Source organism: Triturus cristatus, chromosome 4_2 (genome assembly GCF_964204655.1).
Source record: "Triturus cristatus chromosome 4_2, aTriCri1.1, whole genome shotgun sequence".
In the NCBI taxonomy this organism is placed as follows: domain Eukaryota; kingdom Metazoa; phylum Chordata; class Amphibia; order Caudata; family Salamandridae; genus Triturus; species Triturus cristatus.
Genome location: NC_140586.1, coordinates 896335205 through 896358610, shown reverse-complemented (window position 1 = coordinate 896358610; position 23406 = coordinate 896335205). Strand labels below are relative to the sequence as shown.

At 51.3% G+C, this 23406-nt stretch overlaps 1 protein-coding gene across 2 annotated transcripts in view; it reads left to right on the top strand.

Annotated features, from left to right (window-relative positions):
* The window catches only part of IPO13 (importin 13), a 560046-nt gene that overhangs the window by 84768 nt on the left and 451872 nt on the right, over positions 1–23406 (top strand). The gene's annotated exons all lie outside the window — the stretch shown is intronic.

Genomic DNA, 23406 nt, shown 5'->3' with positions numbered 1-23406 from the left:
ATCTCCATCTCTTCTATTCTACAAACCTCTGCACCCATACTCCTTCAAACATTCTACCACACACAACTTTTTACAATTTTCGCATTTTGGATAAAATATTGAAGTTGACATTGTCTTAGTCCTCTTCCTTATTTAAAAGAATATGCCATCTGGTTGAAAAACCTTTTTCCTCACTTCTAGACATTTCACATCTGAAACTCTTTTGCAAGACATTAAACACAATAGAGTTGCTAACTTCATTGCAATATTTATTAGATGGCCATACCTTAAACATTTTCAGAATTAAATCTACATCCAATTAGACTCCATATCTCGCTTTAGGAGGTCTTTTTAGCCTTATGCTCTGCAAAATTCTACATACCAAAGCATTACTTTCTATTGTTTTTCCTCCAACTAAAGCATGACCTGCAGAATTACCTGACCTGTAAGAGTTTATTGTCCTATAGCTCAAACCTTTCTCAAAATTGTCTACCAGTAAATTTACAACCTCCACTACAGATGCCTCCACGGGAACCAAATCCCTCCCAATGCCCCAACTAACCCAAAATTTCCAAACACCCTTGTATCTCCTCCTTGTTCCTTGTGCCCAAGACACTTCAAGTAATTCTGCAGTCCCCTGTGAAAGGCCTTCGAATGCTCCAGATCTCCTGACACCCTCCAAACAAGAAGGTTCAAGACCTTGTCTGCACCAAAGGATGTTCCTCTCCTTCGTTTGACAATAGACCGTCCTCTGCTGGTTTCAATAAAGGTACCTCGCATGCCAATTGCTAGACTGCTGGAAACCACGCCTTAGCTATCCAGAATGAAGTTACCAGAACCAATTGACACTTTTCCTTCAGAAGCACTCTCTGGATCATTGCAAAAGGAGGAACAGCATACCCCCTCAATTCTGTCCATCTTTGCTGAAATGCATCTATTGCCTCCGCACCTTGTTTTGGTAACCAACTGAAATACCTTCCTACTTGGAATGTTAATCTCGTTGCAAACAGATCCACCTCTATCGGCCCAAACTCTTGATCTATCTTCTTGAAATATACTTTGTTCAACATCCAATCGCGGTCGTCTCTCACATTTCTCGAGTTCCAGTCTGCCACCACATTCATGCTTCCTGGCAAGTATTCTGCCCTTAAAGAAATTTGTGATTCAAACAGAACTTCCACATTTTTTTCGCTGTACCTGAAAGATCCTTTGACCTGCAACCGCCTAACTTGTTTATGTACGATACTGCAGATATATTGTTAATCCTCATTAATACATTTCTTCCCTGTATCTCCTTCCTGAAACTCCTCAATGCATGCAAACCTGCTGTCCACTCCAGAAAATGTATATGTCTGCTCCTCTCGTTGTTTGACCAAACACCACCTGTCTCCTCTTTCAAATGTACACCCCAACCTGATCCACTTGCATCCGTCTCCAATGCACAATCCGGCACACATCCAAAAATTGCCCTTCCATTCCATGCATCCAGGTTGTGCAACAACCAACTCAATTCTTCCCTTTTCTGTATATTCAAAATTATCTTGTCTCCATACCATAATCCTCTTCTTAAAGCATCCGCTTTCACTTTCTGTAGTGCTCGATAATGCAAGGGCCCTGGAAATATCGCTTGAATCGGCGATAAAAACATGCCTAAAATCCTTGCCAAACCTCTCAATGATTGTTACCTTTCGCAGAACTCGACAACCTCTTATTTTATCATTCTTACCTTCTTTTCTGGTAACAATTAAACCTCTTCTATCGTATCTATTTTGAAACCCATAAATTCCATACTCTGAGATGCTATCAAAACAGATTTCTCCTTGTTTATCAAGAATCCCAGCCTTTCTAACAGTGACTGATTCTTTCAACTGCGCAGTTACTTCCTTCACATCCTGAGACATTATCAAAATGTTGTCTAAATAAACAATCAATCTTATTTCTCTCTCTCTCGCTCTCTCTCTCGCTCTCTCTCTCGCTCTCTCTCTCGCTCTCTCTCTCGCTCTCTCTCTCTCTCGCTCTCTCTCTCTCTCTCTCTCTCTCTCTCTCTCTCTCTCTCTCTCTCTCTCTCTCGCTCTCGCTCTCGCTCTCGCTCTCGCTCTCGCTCTCGCTTGCTCTCGCTCTCGCTTGCTCTTGCTCTCGCTTGCTCTTGCTCTCGCTTGCTCTTGCTCTCGCTTGCTCTTGCTCTCGCTTGCTCTTGCTCTCGCTTGCTCTTGCTCTCGCTTGCTCTTGCTCTCGCTTGCTCTTGCTCTCGCTTGCTCTTGCTCTCGCTTGCTCTTGCTCTCGCTTGCTCTTGCTCTCGCTTGCTCTTGCTCTCGCTTGCTCTCGCTCTCGCTTGCTCTCGCTCTCGCTTGCTCTTGCTCTCGCTTGCTCTTGCTCTCGCTTGCTCTCGCTCTCGCTCTCGCTCTCTCTCGCTCTCTCTTGCTCTCGCTCTCGCTCTCTCGCTCTCGCTCTCGCTCTCTCTTGCTCTCGCTCTCGCTCTCTCTTGCTCTCGCTCTCGCTCTCGCTCTCTCTTGCTCTCGCTCTCGCTCTCTCTTGCTCTCGCTCTCGCTCTCTCTTGCTCTCGCTCTCGCTCTCTCTTGCTCTCGCTCTCGCTCTCGCTCTCTCTTGCTCTCGCTCTCGCTCTCGCTCTCTCTTGCTCTCGCTCTCGCTCTCGCTCTCTCTTGCTCTCGCTCTCGCTCTCTCTTGCTCTCGCTCTCGCTCTCGCTCTCTCTTGCTCTCGCTCTCGCTCTCTCTCACCTCCTTCATTACTTTTGTGAAGCACCATGGTGCTGAAGACAGGCCAAATGGAAGACACAAACTGGTACAACTTTGTCTTCCATCAGAACTGCAGAAATCTTTGGCTTTCTTCCTTCATAGGCACAGTAAAATAAGCGTCCTTCAAGTTGAAATGTCTGTATGCCAATGATTGATTCAGACTTAAGTTTATCACCGGTCTCCAACCTTTGTCTTTTTTTCTCTACTAGAAACAATGTGCTTACATAACCCTTTAAGTGATCTTCTACTGCACCTTTCTGCAACATTGAATCTCTTTCTAAATCTGCTATTCTCATTTGCTCCTTTGTTAAATTTATTTCTTATAGCTCTACTGATTGATCTGGTCTCTCCACAAACCGTATCTCAAACCCTTTGATCGTATCCAGAACCCAAGGGGCTTTTGTCACCTTTCTCCTTTTGTCTAGAAACAAACGCAGACGTCCTCCTATTTTTATTTGGGAATAACCAAAAGAAATCCCCATACTCACCTCTTTAGCTGGAAGACGACTGTCCTCTTCCTCGACTACTATTTCTTCCTCTGAAACGTCTCCTCTGTGGGAAGAATCCCAATGAACCCTTGTAACCTCTTGCTGATCCCCAGCATGAGAAGTTGTACTGGGACCTTGGAACTCCTCAGCCAGCATAAGATCCCCATCTGCTGGCCTTTCCAAGATCTCCTCCAAACACTTTTCTCATATAATTTTGAGCTTTAGAGCGGTATAAGTGGCCACATGTTTGCCCAAACATTTCACCATACCATCACCAAACAGCAAACCTTTTGCGTCAATACTTGCCTCTTTGTCTGCCATCCCTCCCAATTTTGGGTTTATTTTCATTAGAACTGACTTTCTACGCTCCGCTTATAATCCTGAATTTGCGTTCGCTTGAAACACCAAAGCCCTTTGGCTCCAGCCACGCAAAAGATCCACATCGACCTGCTCCCTGTTAAAATGGGCTTCCTCTGCCATATCCATTATTTTTGCTAGAGGACCCAGAATATCCAAAAGCTTGTCTTGGCATTGCTTTCATGAATGTTCCAGACCCTTGCGAGGATCTCTGCCCAACTGAAACAAATACATAATCATCTCTGGGTCAAGGTTAGGTGTATACCAAACCTTATTCTCTATTTGTGGTCTTAAACATTCTGCTTTTAACACGTTTCTAACCTCCCGCTCAAGAGGTTTCCTAAGCCATTTTTTAATAAACTTTCCAACATGGTCCAAAGGCCACCATTCTGCGCTTCTAGGGTGCCTAATCTCATAAGGACTAAACATATCCTCACTTAAAGGATCTTTAATAACCGACTTAGAAGTCAATGATTCTTCCACCTTCAAATCATCGTTTAAATCGTCATCATGGTACCCATCATAGATGAACTCATCATATCATTTCCCTGATCCATCCAAAACTGTATCCGTTTCCATCATGTAATCATCTTCAGGAAAATTTTGTGTGCCGCCAAGGACACCTTTTCTCTTTATGCCGCTATGGGCACCAACTCTTGTGATGGTGTTAAAACCATCCTTGCTACTTTTATCCATATGTTTTTCTTATTTTTTTTTTTACCTTGCCCTTTTCCTCTCCTATTATCTTCCTCATCTGAACGCGACCAAAAATATTCCTCAGATCTACAATCCTTCCTTTTTTCTCCATAACAATCTCCACAACCTCTCTCATAGAATCTTTAACCTCTGCCTGAATCAGTCTTCTCAAATTATCCTCACTTACTCTTCCTTCCACCACTTGAGCCTGAACACCACTCTCCCCAGAGCTCATCTTAAAATCTTTCTCTCAACAGGGTTGGACCTCTTTCCCCTTCCCATACACTCCAATCCACTTTAACCCGGACTTCCCACCGCAATGTGCGAGGGGCCCTTTGACAATTGGAGGGAAGGGGGCTGCTTAAAATGATCAGACTTATTCCACAACTTTTGAGAGCTGTAAAAGGGACTTCCAGGTTGCCCATATTGAGCACTGTCGCTACCTCCAGCTTAAGTACTGAGCCACCCTCCCACATGTACGTGAGGCCGCTACTAGGGAACTCACAGCTATGGGACGACTGTTACGAAAGACGGGAACCATGAATTGGGCAATCTCTTCACTCTATACCATGCTAATAAATACATTACATGCACCCCGGCCGTGCTACATGTCTTTTTGGGAACAGGTGCTGGGAAGGCAGGTCTCAGATGAAGAATGGAAACACATTTGTGGCGACATTACTAAAAACAACCATTCAGTTGCCTTGAGGGAAGCACATTACAAGACCCTCCTGGACTGCTACCTTTACCCCACTAAACTCAAGCAGATCTTTCCTGACACCTCAGATCTCTGCTGGCGGGGCTATGGGCGGCAAGTGGATTTTCGTCACCTCTGGTGGGACTGCCCTGGTATTTGACCATTTTGGGCAGAAATCCTTTCCCGTATCAAAGACCTGCTGGGGTATCCCATCCCGACAACTATAGAAGGGGCGCTACTGGGCATTAGGGACCCCGACCTGGAACTCCAAACGAAAGCTGACAAGGCCATGATGTGGGCCTGACTGGGTGCAGCAAAACGTACGATAGCAGCTGCCTGGAAAAAGACAGCCACGCGGGCGGTGTCCTTATGGCATACTAGTCTATGGGGAATTCTCTCTATAGAGCGTCTCACAGATATCTTCCGAGATGACTACAAGAACTTTGAATACAAATGGGGCCCACTAGTAACTTATCTGTCCCGGGGTTTACCCACGGCGGTTTGCCCTCCCTCATTAAGGGCTATGCATCTTTTTCATTTTTAATTACCCTGACTAGGGTTAGCTGAAGCACTCATCACTCTCCTAGAAGCTGTGATCCTGCTCTTACAACCTCACCTTTTCCGTGCACCCATATTACTCACTTCATTTTCGTATAACACCACCACCACCAGGGTGGGGTGGGGGGTGGGGTATTTGGTATTTCTTTTCTGTTTAAGGGGTTGTTTTTATTGTTGAACGTTCAAAAACAGACCTAGTCTCTTTTGGTTGCAGGGGGGTGTAGTAGACCTAGCGACATGTGAACCTGGACTACAACTAGCTGAATGTCCTGACTCTGGGTTTTGTACACCCTACTCTATTCATGGCGTTGTACTTGCTTATGATGCTGAATAAAAGAGTTTTGACAAAAAAATCTCTCTCTCCTTCAAATTTAATTTTACCTAAAACAACCAACACCAACCTATTACCTTATTTTCAATATATTTCTATTCTTACTATATCCTTCTCAACCCGATCCTATAATACGTTGTACTGGTCAATCGTTATTTCCAACTACTGCCTTGCAACAAAACACTCTTTCTCTTTCTTTAAAATCGACCTCGTGATTTCCCATATTATTCAATGAACCTATTCCCAAACCAATATGGCCGCCGTGATCTCGCAAGACCACAGCAAGCCAATCAGTTTCTTCTTATTCAAAGTTTTTACTAGTGCACTTTTCTTTCTTTTTTAATTTTTGTCATGCTACTGGCTCACACTGATGCACGAGTTTGAAGAGCAAGCGCTACACGCAACCGGACCTCTCGCCTAAGCTCGAGTTTGAAGAGAACTTCTCCCTGCTTGCGCTCCTCATGCGCTTTCACAACGGTAAGCGGAAAAGCCCGTTAAGCCCGATACTGTTTAAAAAAAAAACACTCTTAATTAACAAAACCTTTTCTGTACTTCGTTTTTGTTTTTTATATTCTAATCATAATACCAACCATATGAATTAATCTCTTAATACAAAAAGACTGCATACAATATATATTCCACATACTGCTTCTGAAAATTAGAAGCCCTCATAGTTACTCACACATACATATCAAAAAGTACCATATACACAGAAATGATAAAAGGCACTTATCTCTCCAGGAGCAGCATTTAAAAGAGGATGAGAGTTCTGTGCTAGAGACATTTGATGTTTTTGAAAGTTCCAATTCTGGATTGTTAATTGATTGGAAAGTTCTTTAAAGGTGCTGCTGGCAGGAGTGGCAAATAGATTATGCATAATGGTAGCCTCTGGTCTTGTAATGAAATTGAAAACGGCTTTAGTGTTGTGTTAGAGAAGCCTATAAAGAAAGCCCTGCTAATAAATCCACCCATCAGTGTTCATAAGTTTACAAAGTACAATACAGTAGGATAAGTTCAGTGCTAAAGGAATCTCCTGCCTACAAAACTGTGAGCTTCACTATATTAATCACTAGTGTTTATGCAAGCTATGAACACCTGAGGCCGTTTGACCGGAGTTCCCTGGGGGCGCAACAGGCGTTTGGGCCCGCTTTCCGTGCTCCTGGGGCACTGTGATATTACAGAAGGAGCTGCAGCTGCTTGTGCGTCCCCTTCTGTAATAACGATGGTGCTGGCGCTATCATCCGAGGAAGTTACCTTATTTGCATGGGGACGTGGCACCATACAAATGAGGGAATCCCTCTGCGCCTTACTACAGACGTGGGCGCAGAGGCAAAGAAGCTGCTGGGAGCACACTGACAGTGCACCATCTAATGATGCATGCTTGGAAGTGTGGACTTAACTGGGAGACCTTTTGGTACTGTGTTTGAGTGGCCAGTAAGATGCGTTTTGTCTTCTTTTGGGACACAGTGAGTAGCGGTGTATTGAAAGAGGAGATCATATGCGATAGACTGCCAGATTATGATTATAGTTAGCTGGCAGTTATAAAATGGGATTCAGCTAACAGGATGGTCTGGTGTAAGTGACTGGCAAAACTAAAGGGAGGTTGCAACCAATGTGTGAGATAAGACTTTAGCCACTGAGAATTGAGTGCCATGGTTTAGTTAGGGAGCCAAGAAATGAAGAATAGTTTAGAGGCGGTTGAGAAGTGTAGCCCCAGAAAATGAGGTTGAAATAGGATGGAATCCAAAGGGGACGGTCAAAAACGACATGACAACCTTTGAGGAAGAGACAGAGGAATGATAGAGGAAGGGAGAACTGAAGAATGAGAATCTCAGAATGGGAATTAAGACATAGTGTATGGGAGCCAGTGGAGTAAGTAGTGCTAAAAAGAAAAATGAATACGTGGAATTTAAAGGTTTGCAGTGTGAGGTAATCAATAAGGAAAATCAGTAAAGAAGAAATTAAGATTGATGGAGCCGACAGTGGGATTAAATAGGAACACAAAACGTTTGACGCATTACTGAAGGATCTGATGGGAGTTTAGGGATTGAGGATGCTTATCTGGATGGAAGCCAAAAGATGTGATGGAATGCGAGTCAAGAAGAGTGGTCGAACAACAGTAGCATAGGATGGGAGCAGGTGAATACGTGGAGCCAAGAAAAAAGTTAAAACTGTGCCAAAGAGAAGGAAGATTCAAAGATCTCAGGTTCTTGGTTCACATTGACTTCAGCTTCATTTAATATCTTAGTTGCAGAATTCTATGCCATTTTACAAAAAGATAGGCCTTATAGAAATAGAGGAAGAGAACCCATCATTCACAAGAGAAAGGCTTCAAACAGACCATCTGATGATCCACCATTCCCTTCACTGGAGCTCCTCTTGAGAACTTTTAGACCAAATCAAAAGATCACGTATTGTTTGCATTACTTCTACTGCCTCCAGGACACAATCCACTTCCCTGATCATGTCAATGAGCCAGTCACCACCATGAGCATTCAGTACTCTTCAAGCATGAAACTATGAATCTTCAACATGCCCTAGAACATTAGCAAACACCCCTTGAATTGAAACTCCGACTTGTGCAAACCACTCATCTTATTCCAGCTAATGTCACCACTACCAACCCATAACAAGGGCGATGCGGTAGTAATTTCACCCCAATATTTCACAGTGACTGAGACCCAGTTACTTACTGGACAGACCACTATGCTCTTCCTTTCAACATTAACACTGCAGCAGCTTCTAACAAGGGTCCACTGAAACCAATACAAACTTTGAGACATCATGTAAGAGATAGTATGGAAACAAGTTGTTGCAAGCCCGACCCCCTCTATGTCCAACCTGATATGCCTTAAAATTTCTTGCTACTATTTATAGTCTCATGTGTTTTGTGTGGCGAACTCAGTGACACTCTTTAGGGGTTGGGCCAACTCCACCTCATCCGTCCTCATGCTGGCTATGAACGACCCCGGACATTGATGGTACTGCAGTGATTATTGACCCTTTTGGATCGCAACTTAAAGATTACAAGTCAACATTACATATGACAAAATGGGGTGAAACACGTGTTGGTTAATAAAACAAAAAGTTTTGAAGTTGAACATCTTTGAAATCAAAAATCTGCAAAGATGTCATTTGTGGAAAACTTTATAAAGTAAAGACCTATAGAAAATACACAAGTGTTCTGGAGTGTTTTCAGTAATAGTAACTCTCTTTTCTGAATCAACCAAGTAAGTAGGAATCTCGATAACCTGATCGTCTTGGACAAAAAAAAATGATATTTGGGAACCCGACGCTCAACACCCTAACATCCTGTAAGAGATTTCAACATCAACAACTCTCAGAGAAATTTAAAAATGCCTCTATTGCATCATTTATGTACCGCTTCATGAAAAAACTCACAAGTTACTGCACTCAAGCCACTTTGCAGTCAACAGACTAGCCCCACAAAAGCTGAAGCCAGGCATGGATAAACTTCAGTGCCCTGTTACAACATCTTGAATGCCAGTAAATGACAAATGGGAAAGTTAAAAAAAAAAAATCTTGAAGGTCTCCAACCCCTGATTGTCTTCTTGCTCAGAAGAAGCAGAGAAAAGCTGAGACTTCATACTATGGCTGATTCATTTAAAATCATCCAGACAGCAGAAGTCCTAAAACCATCGAGCTCTTTCCAAAAAGTTAAACAGTGTATAAACTCAATGATTAAAGTGAAATTTAAGAGGTGAACCACAATTGCATACAGCATTGCAAACTTTTTCTGTGACCAAAAATTGAAAAATATGTGATTAAAAAAAAAAAAAAACTCCCTTGCTTTGATGGAGCCTCTCATCGTTGAAAGAAACCTACTTAAATGGTCAACTTTTAAAACCTCTCCATTTGTGTTCTCAGGAAAAATAAAAGCGGCAGTAAAAGCTCCATTTATGGAAATCATCCCATTCCAGCATTACTGATAAAATCATGCACCAAGGACATCTCACCTCTGATGCACAATATTAATAACCCCCTATTCAATGCAGGAGTACTCCGCTCTCGATGCAGGTCCGATCATGCTAATGCTGAAAAAGTAGTTTCCATACTAATTCTAAAGCACATCTCCAGTAATAAACTTCTAAATGCATACCATTCTGGATTGCAACCTAATTGCAGCACAGGGACTGCCATCATCCAAGTCGTTGATTATAGCTTAAGAATTTTGGATGGCAGATATCCAAGCTTACTGTTACTACTGAGCTCCTCCATTAGATAAGATACCATTGACTGTAACTCTCTTTGGCTGGTCTTTCTACAAGGATGGACATGCGTGGCCTAGATTTAAAATGGTTCCTTTTTTTTCATCTGATCCAGATCTTAATCTGTGAAAACGGCCTATTTCTGAATATGTATCTCTTCTATTCACTTTACATATGGAACCACCTGGTTGAACGCTACACACGGAAGGAAATCGAAAACATCAAAGCCGACTCACAATTGAATGTGAAAATGACGAGACTGGCTAAATTTGAGATCCTTAAAATATTTCTGATACATTTCTTACATTTGATGAATGTTTTCTTCCTTAAATTTAACACAAACAAGACTGATGTCTCACTTTTAAACTTGCAACTTCTCCACCTGTCCAGGTCTGTCTGGCATCCAGCCTTAAAGGATCTAAACTTTAATTCATCCTTAGTCAACTCCGCCAAGTCTCAGGGGGTTCGCTGCAGACCAGAACATCTCCATCATCACACACATCTCCAAAGTGGCCAAACTCCTTATTTCCAGCTCCACTTACTAAGAAAATTGAAGCCATTATTACTCTTGGAAAGTTTAGGACCATTGTTCAGTCACTGGTCCTTTCACACCTAGATGAAGCCTTACTCGCAGACTACCCAAAGGTGCCGTTGTGCACGTGGCTCTCAAGTGCGTCAAAGTGGCAAAGAAATTGCACTGTCACCCCTGTTGTAAAAGACAAACGCCGACTCCCTTTGGAGGCCAGAATATGTTAAATGCAAGAACGTTAGTAAATGAGTGTAGTATGATAGTAGTCAAAGAAGGAAGTGAGGCAGCCGAGACGGGCTAATGGAGTGGAGCACCCTAGTGGTAGAATGGGAGCTAACAGCTTTGGGATTAGACAAAAGCTTGTGTTCATATGATGTTAAAGAACTACAGCTCGGACCCTGTGAATGAGAGATATGATAGGAGCCAAGGAATGCAGTGGAGTGTGAGCTAAGGAAGGACAGTATGGACAAGGGAATGGAGGACACGTGAGGGGAACCATACAAATGATACTTGAAGGGTCTCCCAACAAAATCTGAGGCCATCTAAAGGACCATGATTGGAGCAAAGAGAGATTCGGAGACAGAGTGGCACATGTGCCGAAACAATGTAGAAGGGAAGCCCAAGAGTGGATTGGGGTAGTAGCCAAATGTTATAGAAGAGTGAGAGCCAGGCAGAATGGAAGTTAGTCAATGAGTTAGTATGGGTGCAAAGGGAATGGAGAAGCCATAGTCAATCATTGAATGTGATAGAATAGCTGCAATGGAAGCGGTCATCCAGAGACAGTCACATAATTCAATAGAGCGCCAGCTGGGCAGAATCGAAGACGGCCAGAGAGCCAGAGGAAGCAAAGGAATGGGAGGAGCCAAAGTTGATGGCTCATTGCATTGCTCTACCTGGTGCTACGCGCTGCCTCGCTCTACCTGGTGCTACGCGCTGCCTCGCTCTACCTGGTGCTACGCGCTGCCTCGCTCTACCTGGTGCTACGCGCTGCCTCGCTCTACCTGGTGCTACGCGCTGCCTCGCTCTACCTGGTGCCACGCGCGGCCTCGCTCTACCTGGTGCCACGCGCGGCCTCGCTCTACCTGGTGCCACGCGCGGCCTCGCTCTACCTGGTGCTACGCGCGGCCTCGCTCTACCTGGTGCTACGCGCTGCCTCGCTCTACCTGGTGCTACGCGCTGCCTCGCTCTACCTGGTGCTACGCGCTGCCTCGCTCTACCTGGTGCTACACGCTGCCTCGCTCTACCTGGTGCTACGCGCTGCCTCGCTCTACCTGGTGCTACGCGCTGCCTCGCTCTACCTGGTGCTACGCGCTGCCTCGCTCTCCCTGGCAGTAGGCGTTGACTCTCTCTCTCTTGCGGTACACGTTGCCTCGCTCACTCTTGCAGTACACGTTGCCTCGCTCACTCTTGCGGTACGCGTTGCCCCACTTACTCTTGCGGTACATGTTGCCTCGCTTTCTTGCGGTGCATGCTTTCTCGCTCCCTCTTGCCGTGCGTGTTCTCTGTTGTGGTGCCCATCCTTTCACCCACTCCCTCTTCAAGTTTACACTCTCCACCTTGTATACCACACTTCCTCTTGTGATGTATGTGTCCATATGCCCTTCCCATATTCACTATTGCGGCAATTGCTCCCACTTGCAGCGGCTGTTCTCTAGTTTCCTTGCGCCTTCTTGCGGTGCTTATTCCCATTCTCTCTCTTCAATGTGCACTCCTTCTCTCTCCTTCTTGCATACCATACTCCAAATTTCGTGCAGTGCAAATTTTCTCCTTCCCTCTTCTGTTGCATGATCCCTTTGCTTCCCCTTCACGTTCTCTTGCTCCCTCTACTAGTGTATGCTTTCTAGTTCCCTCTTCTGGTGCACATTGCCTTGCTTACTTTTCTGGTGCACATTGCCTCGCTTCCGTTTCTGGTGCATGTTCCCATGCTCCTCCTTTTGGTGCACATTCCCTTGCTCCCCCTTCTGGAGCACGTTCCCGTGCTCCCCCTTCTGGAGTACGTTCCCGTGCTCCCCCTTCTGGAGTACGTTCCCGTGCTCCCCCTTCTGGAGTACGTTCCCGTGCTCCCCCTTCTGGAGCACATTCCAGTGCTCCCCTTCTGGAGCACGTTCCCGTTCTCCCCCTTCTGGAGCACGTTCCCGTGCTCCCCCCTTCTGGTGCACGTTCCCGTGCTCCCCCCTTCTGGTGCACGTTCCCGTGCTCCCCCCTTCTGGTGCACGTTCCCGTGCTCCCCCCTTCTGGTGCACGTTCCCGTGCTCCCCCCTTCTGGTGCACGTTCCCGTGCTCCCCCCTTCTGGTGCACGTTCCCGTGCTCCCCCCTTCTGGTGCACGTTTCCGTGCTCCCCCCTTCTGGAGTACGTTTCCGTGCTCCCCTTCTGGTGCATGTTCCCGTGCTCCCTCTTCTGGTGCACATTGCCTCATTCCCTCGCTCCCTCTTGCTGTGCATGTACCCTTGTTCCTTCTTGCCACGCACATTCCTTTGCCCCTCTTGCTGTGCACGTTCGTTTGCCCCTCTTGCTGCGCACGTTCCCCTCGCCCCTCTTGCTGCGCACGTTCCCCTCGCCCCTCTTGCTGCGCACGTTCCCCTCGCCCCTCTTGCTGCGCACGTTCCCCTCGCCCCTCTTGCTGCGCACGTTCCCCTCGCCCCTCTTGCTGCGCACGTTCCCCTCGCCCCTCTTGCTGCGCACGTTCCCCTCGCCCCTCTTGCTGCGCACGTTCCCCTCGCCCCTCTTGCTGCGCACGTTCCCCTCGCCCCTCTTGCTGCGCACGTTCCCCTCGCCCCTCTTGCTGCGCACGTTCCCCTCGCCCCTCTTGCTGCGCACGTTCCCCTCGCCCCTCTTGCTGCGCACGTTCCCCTCGCCCCTCTTGCTGCGCACGTTCCCCTCGCCCCTCTTGCTGCGCACGTTCCCCTCGCCCCTCTTGCTGCGCACGTTCCCCTCGCCCCTCTTGCTGCGCACGTTCCCCTCGCCCCTCTTGCTGTGCACGTCCCCCCCCCTCTTGCTGTGCACGTCCCCCCCCCTCTTGCTGCGCACGTTTCCCCCGCCCCTCTTGCTGCGCACGTTTCCCCCGCCCCTCTTGCTGCGCACGTTTCCCCCGCCCCTCTTGCTGCGCACGTTTCCCCCGCCCCTCTTGCTGCGCACGTTTCCCCCGCCCCTCTTGCTGCGCACGTTTCCCCCGCCCCTCTTGCTGCGCACGTTCCCCCGCCCCTCTTGCTGCGCACGTTCCCCCGCCCCTCTTGCTGCGCACGTTTCCCCCGCCCCTCTTGCTGCGCACGTTTCCCCCGCCCCTCTTGCTGCGCACGTTTCCCCCGCCCCTCTTGCTGCGCACGTTTCCCCCGCCCCTCTTGCTGCGCACGTTTCCCCCGCCCCTCTTGCTGCGCACGTTTCCCCCGCCCCTCTTGCTGCGCACGTTTCCCCCGCCCCTCTTGCTGCGCACGTTCCCCCCGCCCCTCTTGCTGCGCACGTTCCCCCCGCCCCTCTTGCTGCGCACGTTCCCCCCGCCCCTCTTGCTGTGCACGTTCCCTCACCCCTCTTGCTGTGCATGTTCCCTCGCCCCTCATTGGCGTGTACATTTTCTCGCTTCTTATTGCCGTGCACGTTTTCTAGCTTCTTATTGCCATGCATATTCCCTCGCCCCTCTTTGCCGTGGACGTTCCCTCGCCCCTCTTTGCCGTGGACGTTCCCTCGCCCCTCTTTGCCGTGGACGTTCCCTCGCCCCTCTTTGCCGTGGACGTTCCCTCGCCCCTCTTTGCCGTGGACGTTCCCTCGCCCCTCTTTGCCGTGGACGTTCCCTCGCCCCTCTTTGCCGTGGACGTTCCCTCGCCCCTCTTTGCCGTGGACGTTCCCTCGCCCCTCTTTGCCGTGGACGTTCCCTCGCCCCTCTTTGCCGTGGACGTTCCCTCGCCCCTCTTTGCCGTGGACGTTCCCTCGCCCCTCTTTGCCGTGGACGTTCCCTCGCCCCTCTTTGCCGTGGACGTTCCCTCGCCCCTCTTTGCCGTGGACGTTCCCTCGCCCCTCTTTGCCGTGGACGTTCCCTCGCCCCTCTTTGCCGTGGACGTTCCCTCGCCCCTCTTTGCCGTGGACGTTCCCTCGCCCCTCTTTGCCGTGGACGTTCCCTCGCCCCTCTTTGCCGTGGACGTTCCCTCGCCCCTCTTTGCCGTGGACGTTCCCTCGCCCCTCTTTGCCGTGGACGTTCCCTCGCCCCTCTTTGCCGTGGACGTTCCCTCGCCCCTCTTTGCCGTGGACGTTCCCTCGCCCCTCTTTGCCGTGGACGTTCCCTCGCCCCTCTTTGCCGTGGACGTTCCCTCGCCCCTCTTTGCCGTGGACGTTCCCTCGCCCCTCTTTGCCGTGCACGTTCCCTCGCCCCTCTTTGCCGTGCACGTTCCCTCGCCCCTCTTTGCCGTGCACGTTCCCTCGCCCCTCTTTGCCGTGCACGTTCCCTCGCCCCTCTTTGCCGTGCACGTTTTCTCGCTCCTCATGCCGTGCACGTTTTCTCGCTCCTCTTGCCGTGCACGTTTTCTCGCTCCTCTTGCCGTGCATGTTCCCTTGCCCCTCTTGCCGTGCATGTTCCCTTGCCCCTCTTGCCGTGCATGTGCATTCTACAGTCTCTACCTCTTGCAGTGCATGTTCTTCTCTCCCTCTTACCGTACAAGCTCCGTTGCTCCCTTTTTGCTTACTTTTCATGTGCTTCCTCTTGCCCTGCTAGCTTCCTTGCTTCCTCTTCAAGTGCACATTCTCTCCCTCCCTTTTGCATACCACACTCCCAACTTCTTGGGATGCATGCTCCCTTGCCCTCTCTTTTGGTTTACATACCTACCATCAATCACCTTTTCTGTGTTTGATGTTAAGCTCTAAGTGGCCATGTATATGCCCAGATGTGGTTCCCTTGCTCACTGTGCCACTGGAAACAAGCTACACCCACTCATCGGTCCCAATCAGGGTGAAACCGGTCTTGGGTTGCTTGTGTTTAGATTCAAAGAGGACCTGGCTTGGCAGATTTGCTGGACTGTTCCTATTTGAGCAGGGTCAAGACTGATTTCCATGTGGCAGGGCCCAAACTGAGACATAATGGTATGCAAAAGAACAACCGTTTGGAATGCTACCCTAAGAGATTGTCAGTGGTTAGACCTATTGCAAGCATCCTTCTATCACATTTTATGTATTTGACATTCCCTGCCTCCCTGCTGTATACTGCATTCTCAATCTCTTGTGCTGCACGTTCTCTTGGCCTCTTTTTGGTACACGTTCCCTCACTCTTAGTTGCATACCACACTTCCCAGCCTCTTGTGGTGCATGTTCTCTCGCTCTCTCTTGTGGTGCTTCTTCACTTACTCTCTCTTGTAGTGCACATTCACTCTCACTTGTGGTGCATGTTCACTTGCTCGCTGTAGGAGGTGAACGTTCCCCTGCACCCAGTTGCACACCACATTTCCAATCTCTTGTGGGGCAATTTCGTTCTCTTTATCTTTCTTTCTCTTTCTCTTTCTCTTTCTCTTTCTCTTTCTCTTTCTCTTTCTCTTTCTCTTTCTCTTTCTCTTTCTCTTTCTCTCTCGCTCTCTCGCTCTCTCGCTCTCTCGCTCTCTCGCTCTCTCGCTCTCTCGCTCTCTCGCTCTTTCTCTCTCGCTCTTTCTCTCTCGCTCTTTCTCTCTCGCTCTTTCTCTCTCGCTCTCTTTCTCTCTCGCTCTCTTTCTCTCTCGCTCTCTTTCTCTCTCGCTCTCTTTCTCTCTCGCTCTCTTTCTCTTTCTCGCTCTCTCTCGCTCTCTTTCTCTCTCGCTCTCTTTCTCTTTCTCGCTCTCTCTTTCTCTCTCTCTTTCTCTTTCTCTCTCTCGCTCTCTCTCTCTCGCTCTCTCGCTCTCTCGCTCTCTCGCTCTCTCGCTCTCTCGCTCTCTCGCTCTCTCTCTCTCTCTCTTTCTCTCTCTTTCTCTCTCTTTCTCTCTCTTTCTCTCTCTTTCTCTCTCTTTCTCTCTCTTTCTCTCTCTTTCTCTCTCTTTCTCTCTTTCTCTCGCTCTCTCGCTCTCTCGCTCTCTCGCTCTCTCGCTCTCTCGCTCTCTCGCTCTCTCGCTCTCTCGCTCTCTCGCTCTCTCGCTCTCTCTCTTTCTCTCTCTTTCTCTCTCTTTCTCTCTCTTTCTCTCTTTTTCTTTCTCTCTCTCTCATGGTGCATGTGTATTTGCACTCTCTTGTCACTCGCTCTCTTGTGGTGTACCTTCACTCGCTCTCTTGTGGTCACTCACTCCTGGTTGCATAGCACAATTCCAACCTCTTGTGCTTATTCACTCCCTCTCTCTTCTGGTGCTTGTTCACTTGCTCTCTCTTGTGGTGCACGTCCATTGCTTCTCTCTTGTGGAGCACATTCACTCGCTCTCTTGTGGACCACGTTCACTCGCGGAGCACGTTCGCTCGCTTTCTTGTGGAGCACGTTCACTCGCGGAGCACGTTCGCTCGCTCTGTTGTGGTGCACGCTCGCTCTGTTGTGGTGCACGTTCGCTCGCTCTGTTGTGGTGCACGTTCGCTCGCTCTGTTGTGGTGCACGTTCGCTCGCTCTGTTGTGGTGCACGTTCGCTCGCTCTGTTGTGGTGCACGTTCGCTCGCTCTACCTTGTGGCGCACGTTCACTCGCTCTACCTTGTGGCGCACGTTCACTCGCTCTCCCTTGTGGCGCACGTTTGCGCGCTCTCCCTTGTGGCGCACGTTTGCGCGCTCTCCCTTGTGGCGCACGTTTGCGCGCTCTCCCTTGTGGCGCACCTTCGCGCGCTCTCCCTTGTGACGCACGTTCGCGCGCTCTCCCTTGTGACGCACGTTCGCGCGCTCTCCCTTGTGACGCACGTTCGCGCGCTCTCCCTTGTGACGCACGTTCGCGCGCTCTCCCTTGTGGCGCACCTTCGCTCGCTCTCCCTTGTGGCGCACCTTCGCTCGCTCTCCCTTGTGGCGCACCTTCGCTCGCTCTCCCTTGTGGCGCACCTTCGCTCGCTCTCCCTTGTGGCGCACCTTCGCTCGCTCTCCCTTGTGGCGCACCTTCGCTCGCTCTCCCTTGTGGCGCACCTTCGCTCGCTCTCCCTTGTGGCGCACCTTCGCTCGCTCTCCCTTGTGGCGCACCTTCGCTCGCTCTCCCTTGTGGCGCACCTTCGCTCGCTCTCCCTTGTGGCGCACCTTCGCTCGCTCTCCCTTGTGGCGCACCTTCGCTCGCTCTCCCTTGTGGCGCACCTTCGCTCGCTCTCCCTTGTGGCGCACCTTCGCTCGCTCTCCCTTGTGGCGCACGTTCGCTCGCTCTCCCTTGTGGCGCACGTTCGCTCGCTCTCCCTTGTGGCGCACGTTCGCTCGCTTTCCCTTGTGGCGCACGTTCGCTCGCTTTCCCTTGTGGCGCACGTTCGCTCGCTTTCCCTTGTGGCGCACGTTCGCTCGCTTTCCCTTGTGGCGCACGTTCGCTCGCTTTCCCTTGTGGCGCACGTTCGCTCGCTTTCCCTTGTGGCGCACGTTCGCTCGCTTTCCCTTGTGGCGCACGTTCGCTCGCTTTCCCTTGTGGCGCACCTTCGCTCGCTTTCCCTTGTGGCGCACCTTCGCTCGCTTTCCCTTGTGGCGCACCTTCGCTCGCTTTCCCTTGTGGCGCACCTTCGCTCGCTTTCCCTTGTGGCGCACCTTCGCTCGCTTTCCCTTGTGGCGCACGTTCGCTCGCTTTCCCTTGTGGCGCACGTTCGCTCGCTTTCCCTTGTGGCGCACGTTTGCTCGCTTTCCCTTGTGGCGCACGTTTGCTCGCTTTCCCTTGTGGCGCACGTTTGCTCGCTTTCCCTTGTGGCGCACGTTCGCTCGCTTTCCCTTGTGGCGCACCTTCGCTCGCTTTCCCTTGTGGCGCACCTTCGCTCGCTTTCCCTTGTGGCGTACGTTTGCTCGCTTTCCCTTGTGGCGCACGTTTGCTCGCTTTCCCTTGTGGCGCACGTTTGCTCGCTTTCCCTTGTGGCGCACGTTTGCTCGCTTTCCCTTGTGGCGCACGTTTGCTCGCTTTCCCTTGTGGCGCACGTTTGCTCGCTCTCTTCTGGTGCACGTTTGCTCGCTCTCTTCTGGTGCACGTTTGCTCGCTCTCTTCTGGTGCACGTTTGCTCGCTCTCTTCTGGTGCACGTTTGCTCGCTCTCTTCTGGTGCACGTTCGCTCGCTCTCTTCTGGCGCACGTTCGCTCGCTCTCTTCTGGCGCACGCTCGCTCTCTTCTGGCGCACGTTCGCTCGCACTCCCTTGTGGCGCAAGTTCGCTCGCTCTCTCTCTTGCTGTGCACGCTGACTCGCTGTTGCGTGCAATGCACTTTCACTCACTCTTACGGTACACGTTAACTCGCTCTGTCTTGCAGTACACGTTCACTCGCTCTCTTGTGGTGCACGTTCCCTCCCTCCCCGTTGCATACCACACGCCCAGCCTCAAAGTCCTAGTTTATCTGTGACAAGTCAGTGTTGGGTGCAGGATTCTATTTTTGTTCACGGACATTAATGAATGTTTGGGGACAATACGTTTCAGTCTAGTGCCTCTGGCAGGGGAGGTGGAAAGCAGAAGTAATGTGCTAATAATACCCCAGGTTCCCTGTGCGCAGCAGCCACCCCTGGGAGCATGACAGCCTTTCCTCCAGTGTCACAGGCTGCTCATTGGTGCTCAGGGGAGGGGGGGGGGGGGGAACAGCTGGACGCCTCCGTCAGTGGCACATCTACAGAGTGCTTGCCTTTATATTTAACAATATAATAACATGAGTTTAAATTATGTGAAAGGTTATGCGATAAAGGTTCTGGGCTAATGTAGTTTTCGCTTTTTATTGTTTGTTTTGTACATATTTATACTTCTGTTTGTAAATGTTTAAATTATGTTTTTATTGTTCTATCTGCTCATGGTCAGGGGCGTTCGTTGAAACTTGCATGTACGCCAGGTTATAGAATGAATCAGGACAGGTAGACCTCACACATCAAATAGTGTCCTGTGTATGCGTGATGGAGCTGCCAGGGAAGAGATCCTTTTTAGGGCAAGAACCCTCACTCACCTGAAGGTGACATGCTTCATCTTTGGGTTCCCTCCTCACACCTGGACTGCAAGGCCCCTGGTGTGGGTTACATCTCCTCTATTGGGAAGAGCGGCGGTGTTTTCAAAGATGAGCAGTGAAGTGGGATCAGTGAGGGGCAGAGAGCAAAGAATGGTGGTAAATAAAACTATCTCCAGGGGGCCGGGTTAACTTTATTCAGTGGATGTTGGACAGGCCTCACAGACGGCTTGCTCCCTCCCCGCTCGACAGGGCCCGAACTCCGGCCCACCTGGCATATCCCCACGACAAGCACCTGTACTCCGTCTCCCGACGGACCCTCTGCCCTCGGACCCCTACTCATCACGGGGTCCAGCCCCACCGGCTTCCCCGGCCGGGTCAAGCCGCCATCGGGGGCCCTGCACCACGCGGCCGCATGGCCTCCCCTCGACCCTAACCCCGGGCCTGGCCGGCCCCGACATCCCGGCACCACCATCCACCCAGGAGGTGAGCGGACCACTTGGCAAGTCAATGGGAGAACGAACTGTCAAGGGCTCTCCCCCGCCAGGTGCCGATCGCCCCCAGCTCCCCCAGGCACTGGCTCCACCCCCTGCTGGGAGTCTGGACACCTTCATCCCGGACCCTCCGACCTCCAAGTGCGAGGGTCCGGACATCAAAGGGCACCAGCCCTATAACTGAGGCAGCTCCGGAGCAGGAAGGCAGTTGTATCCTGGAGTCGAGAGACACCGAGTGAACTCAACCTTGACGGTCTACTGGCGCTGCCGTAGCCCGCTCTTGTGAACCATCGTCCTGCCTGCTGGCGCTGCCGCGGCCTTCTGCAACAGTCATCTTCCTGGGACCTGCTGGCGCTGCCGCGGCCCGTTGTAACGACCATCCTCACCGGGACCTGCTGGCGCTGCCGCGGACCGTATATCTCCCGGGGACCTGCTGGCGCTGCCGCGGCCCGTTGTAACGACCATCCTCACCGGGACCTGCTGGCGCTGCCGCGGACCGTATATCTTCCGGGGACCTGCTGGCGCTGCCGCGGCCCGTTGTATCGACCATCCACACCGGGACCTGCTGGCGCTGCCGCGGCCCGTACCACCTAACCACCAAGCTCGAGGATTGTGAGCTCATCATCATCTCATCAGAACTACCTGATTGGTAAATAGACTGCCCCGCTACCCCCTTCCCTACCTTGCGAGACTCTAATCGAGGGGACCCCTGAGTCCAGACCTCCTTGTACCATTCAACCGTACCTTAAATAAGTGCTTATAAAGAACGCTGAACCTTATCCGTGTGTGATATCTGTCTGTGGGGGGGGGGAAGTTACTTGTCTGTACGATCGCTGGAGACGGCTCTCCCCGGAGACCTCTCCTCCTGACCCCGGCCGACCCTCCCGGTCCGTCTACCTTTTCTAACATTGGTGGCCAGCGGCGCGATCCGAATCAACGCGTAATCGTACAGAGAGTAGCTCACCCCACGACAAAACACGATGTCGACCAAAGATAGCAGCTCCACCGAGAAGTTCCAAATGGAGAAATTAGAAGAATACAACCACCGCGAACTGAGACAATTTTGCATAGAACTTGGCATTGCTACCACCGGCCTGAGTACCAAGGATGATCTAAAGCGCGCTCTTGAGTCATGGACAGAAACTGGGGTCGCAGGACCCTCCGACCAAAGCAGCGTCACACCAGACCAAAACAGCATCACACCAGAGGGGAACGCCACGGCTCCCGAGGAACGGGGAACGGGCCTCTCGCAGGAGGAGATACGAGAAAGAGACAGAGTCAGATTACACGAATTAGAGATGGCACGACTCAAGATGGATGGGGAACTCAAGTTAGCTGAACAGAAACTCAACCTCGAGCATATGCGGCTTCGAGAGGAACGAGAAGAAAAGCAGAGACAGAGAGAGCTGGAAGAGAAAAAAATAACGCTCGAGCACGAGCGCCGACTGGCGGAAATAGAACTGCGCAAACAGAATAAGGAACTGGGGGTGCCTGAGCGACCACACACCCCGGGGCCAATTGAGAAAAAAGTTCACATCCCCAAGGATGTGGTCCGCGAGTATGTCCGAGAAGACGACATACAACAGTGGTTTAAAGCCTATGAGATCGCAATGACCTCCCACCGGATCGACCGGAGTGATTGGGGAGCCGGACTTTGGGGGAGATTTATCAACGAGGGTCGCGATGCCCTACTACAGCTCCCCGATCACCAAATGTCGTCCTACGACCACATGAAGGCTGCCCTCCTCGCCCGCTACGGCCTCACGCCCGAGATGTACCGCCAGAGGTTCCGAGACTGCACCCGGATCCCAGGTACAACTTGGGTAGAATACGTGAACTATTTCAGCCGGGCCTTCGAGGGTTGGATCAAGGGAAGTCAGGTCACCACCTATGAACAACTCTTCAACCTTATGGTATGGGAGCACCTGTCAAACAACTGTTTCGTCGAGCTCAGGCAGCACCTACTCGACAGTAAGCTGACTGACCCCCGGCAGCTCGCCGCCGAAGCTGACCGATGGGAAAGCACCCGAGTGGGCCGGAGAGGGCCACACGAGCAGAATCGAAGCAACCAAAGCCAGCACCGTCCTCGGGGTGGAGGAGGAGGCCAGGGGCGAGGGAGAGACGCCTTGCCGGCAACCCCCGTGGCCAGCACCCCGCCTCCGGCCGGCCGGAGCAACCCCCCGTTGCGTCCTGGGTTCCGGGCCAACGTCACGTGCCACCGATGCCAGCGAGTCGGCCACTACGCCAATGACCCGAGCTGCCCGCAGAACCAAACACCCAAGCCCCGCCAGGTAGCTGCCGCTGCCCTCGGGGAAGAGCAATCATCGGAGGGACCCGAAGAGTATGAGCCGGCCCAGCAAGGGTGGGAACCGGCCGCCATGGTCCTGGCATGCTTAGGGGGAAGAGACATGGTTCCGCGGGCTCCCCTACCCGCCAACACCAGAAAATACGGTCAGTGGGTGACCATTAATGGACAGAGAGCCGAGGCATTGCGTGACACCGGCGCCAGCGTGACGGCCGTCCGCTGTCACCTGGTAAAGCCCGAGCAGATCCTGCCGAACATTCTCTGCTCCGTCCGCTCGGCGGATAACTCTGAGAGCATGTGTAAGATGGCCTGCGTCCCGTTTGAATGGGGAGGGGTCTCCGGCCTACTGAAGGTGACGGTCCGCGACGATGCCCCCGTGGACTGCCTCCTGGGGAATGACCTCGAGAGTTCCCCGTGGGCCACCGTCGAGAAAAGAGAGCACTTGGGGATGCTGGGCCTCCCGGACTGGGCCTGCGTAACCACCCGATCCATGGCCGCCCGTGCCGCCCCCCGATCAGAAGAAACCGAATGGCCAGCACCTCCGCCCCCGGTTGCCCCCGTAGAGGACAACGGCGAGTCCGACCTCCCGGACCCGACTACCGAAGAAGACGCGCAACACCAGGACCTCCCGGATCTGGCTCAGTGGCGGCAAGAAGGGGGGCCCACCCAAGAACAGTTCCGCCAGGAACAAAAGACCTGTCCCTCCCTCGAGGGACTCCGCCAACAAGCCAGCACCCAAAACGCCGGGGACACCACCGGAACCCACTGGGTCTACTGGGATAACGACCTGCTCTACAGCGAGCAAAGAATCGCCGAGCTGGGGGCCGGTCGAGTTCTGGTGGTACCGCTCCGCTTCCGAGACTTTCTGCTCAACCTGGCCCACGACGTCCCCCTGGCTGGACACCTGGGCCAGGACAAAACGTACAGTCGCCTGGTGACCCACTTTTTCTGGCCGAAAATGAGGAATGACGTCCTGAACCACTGCCGA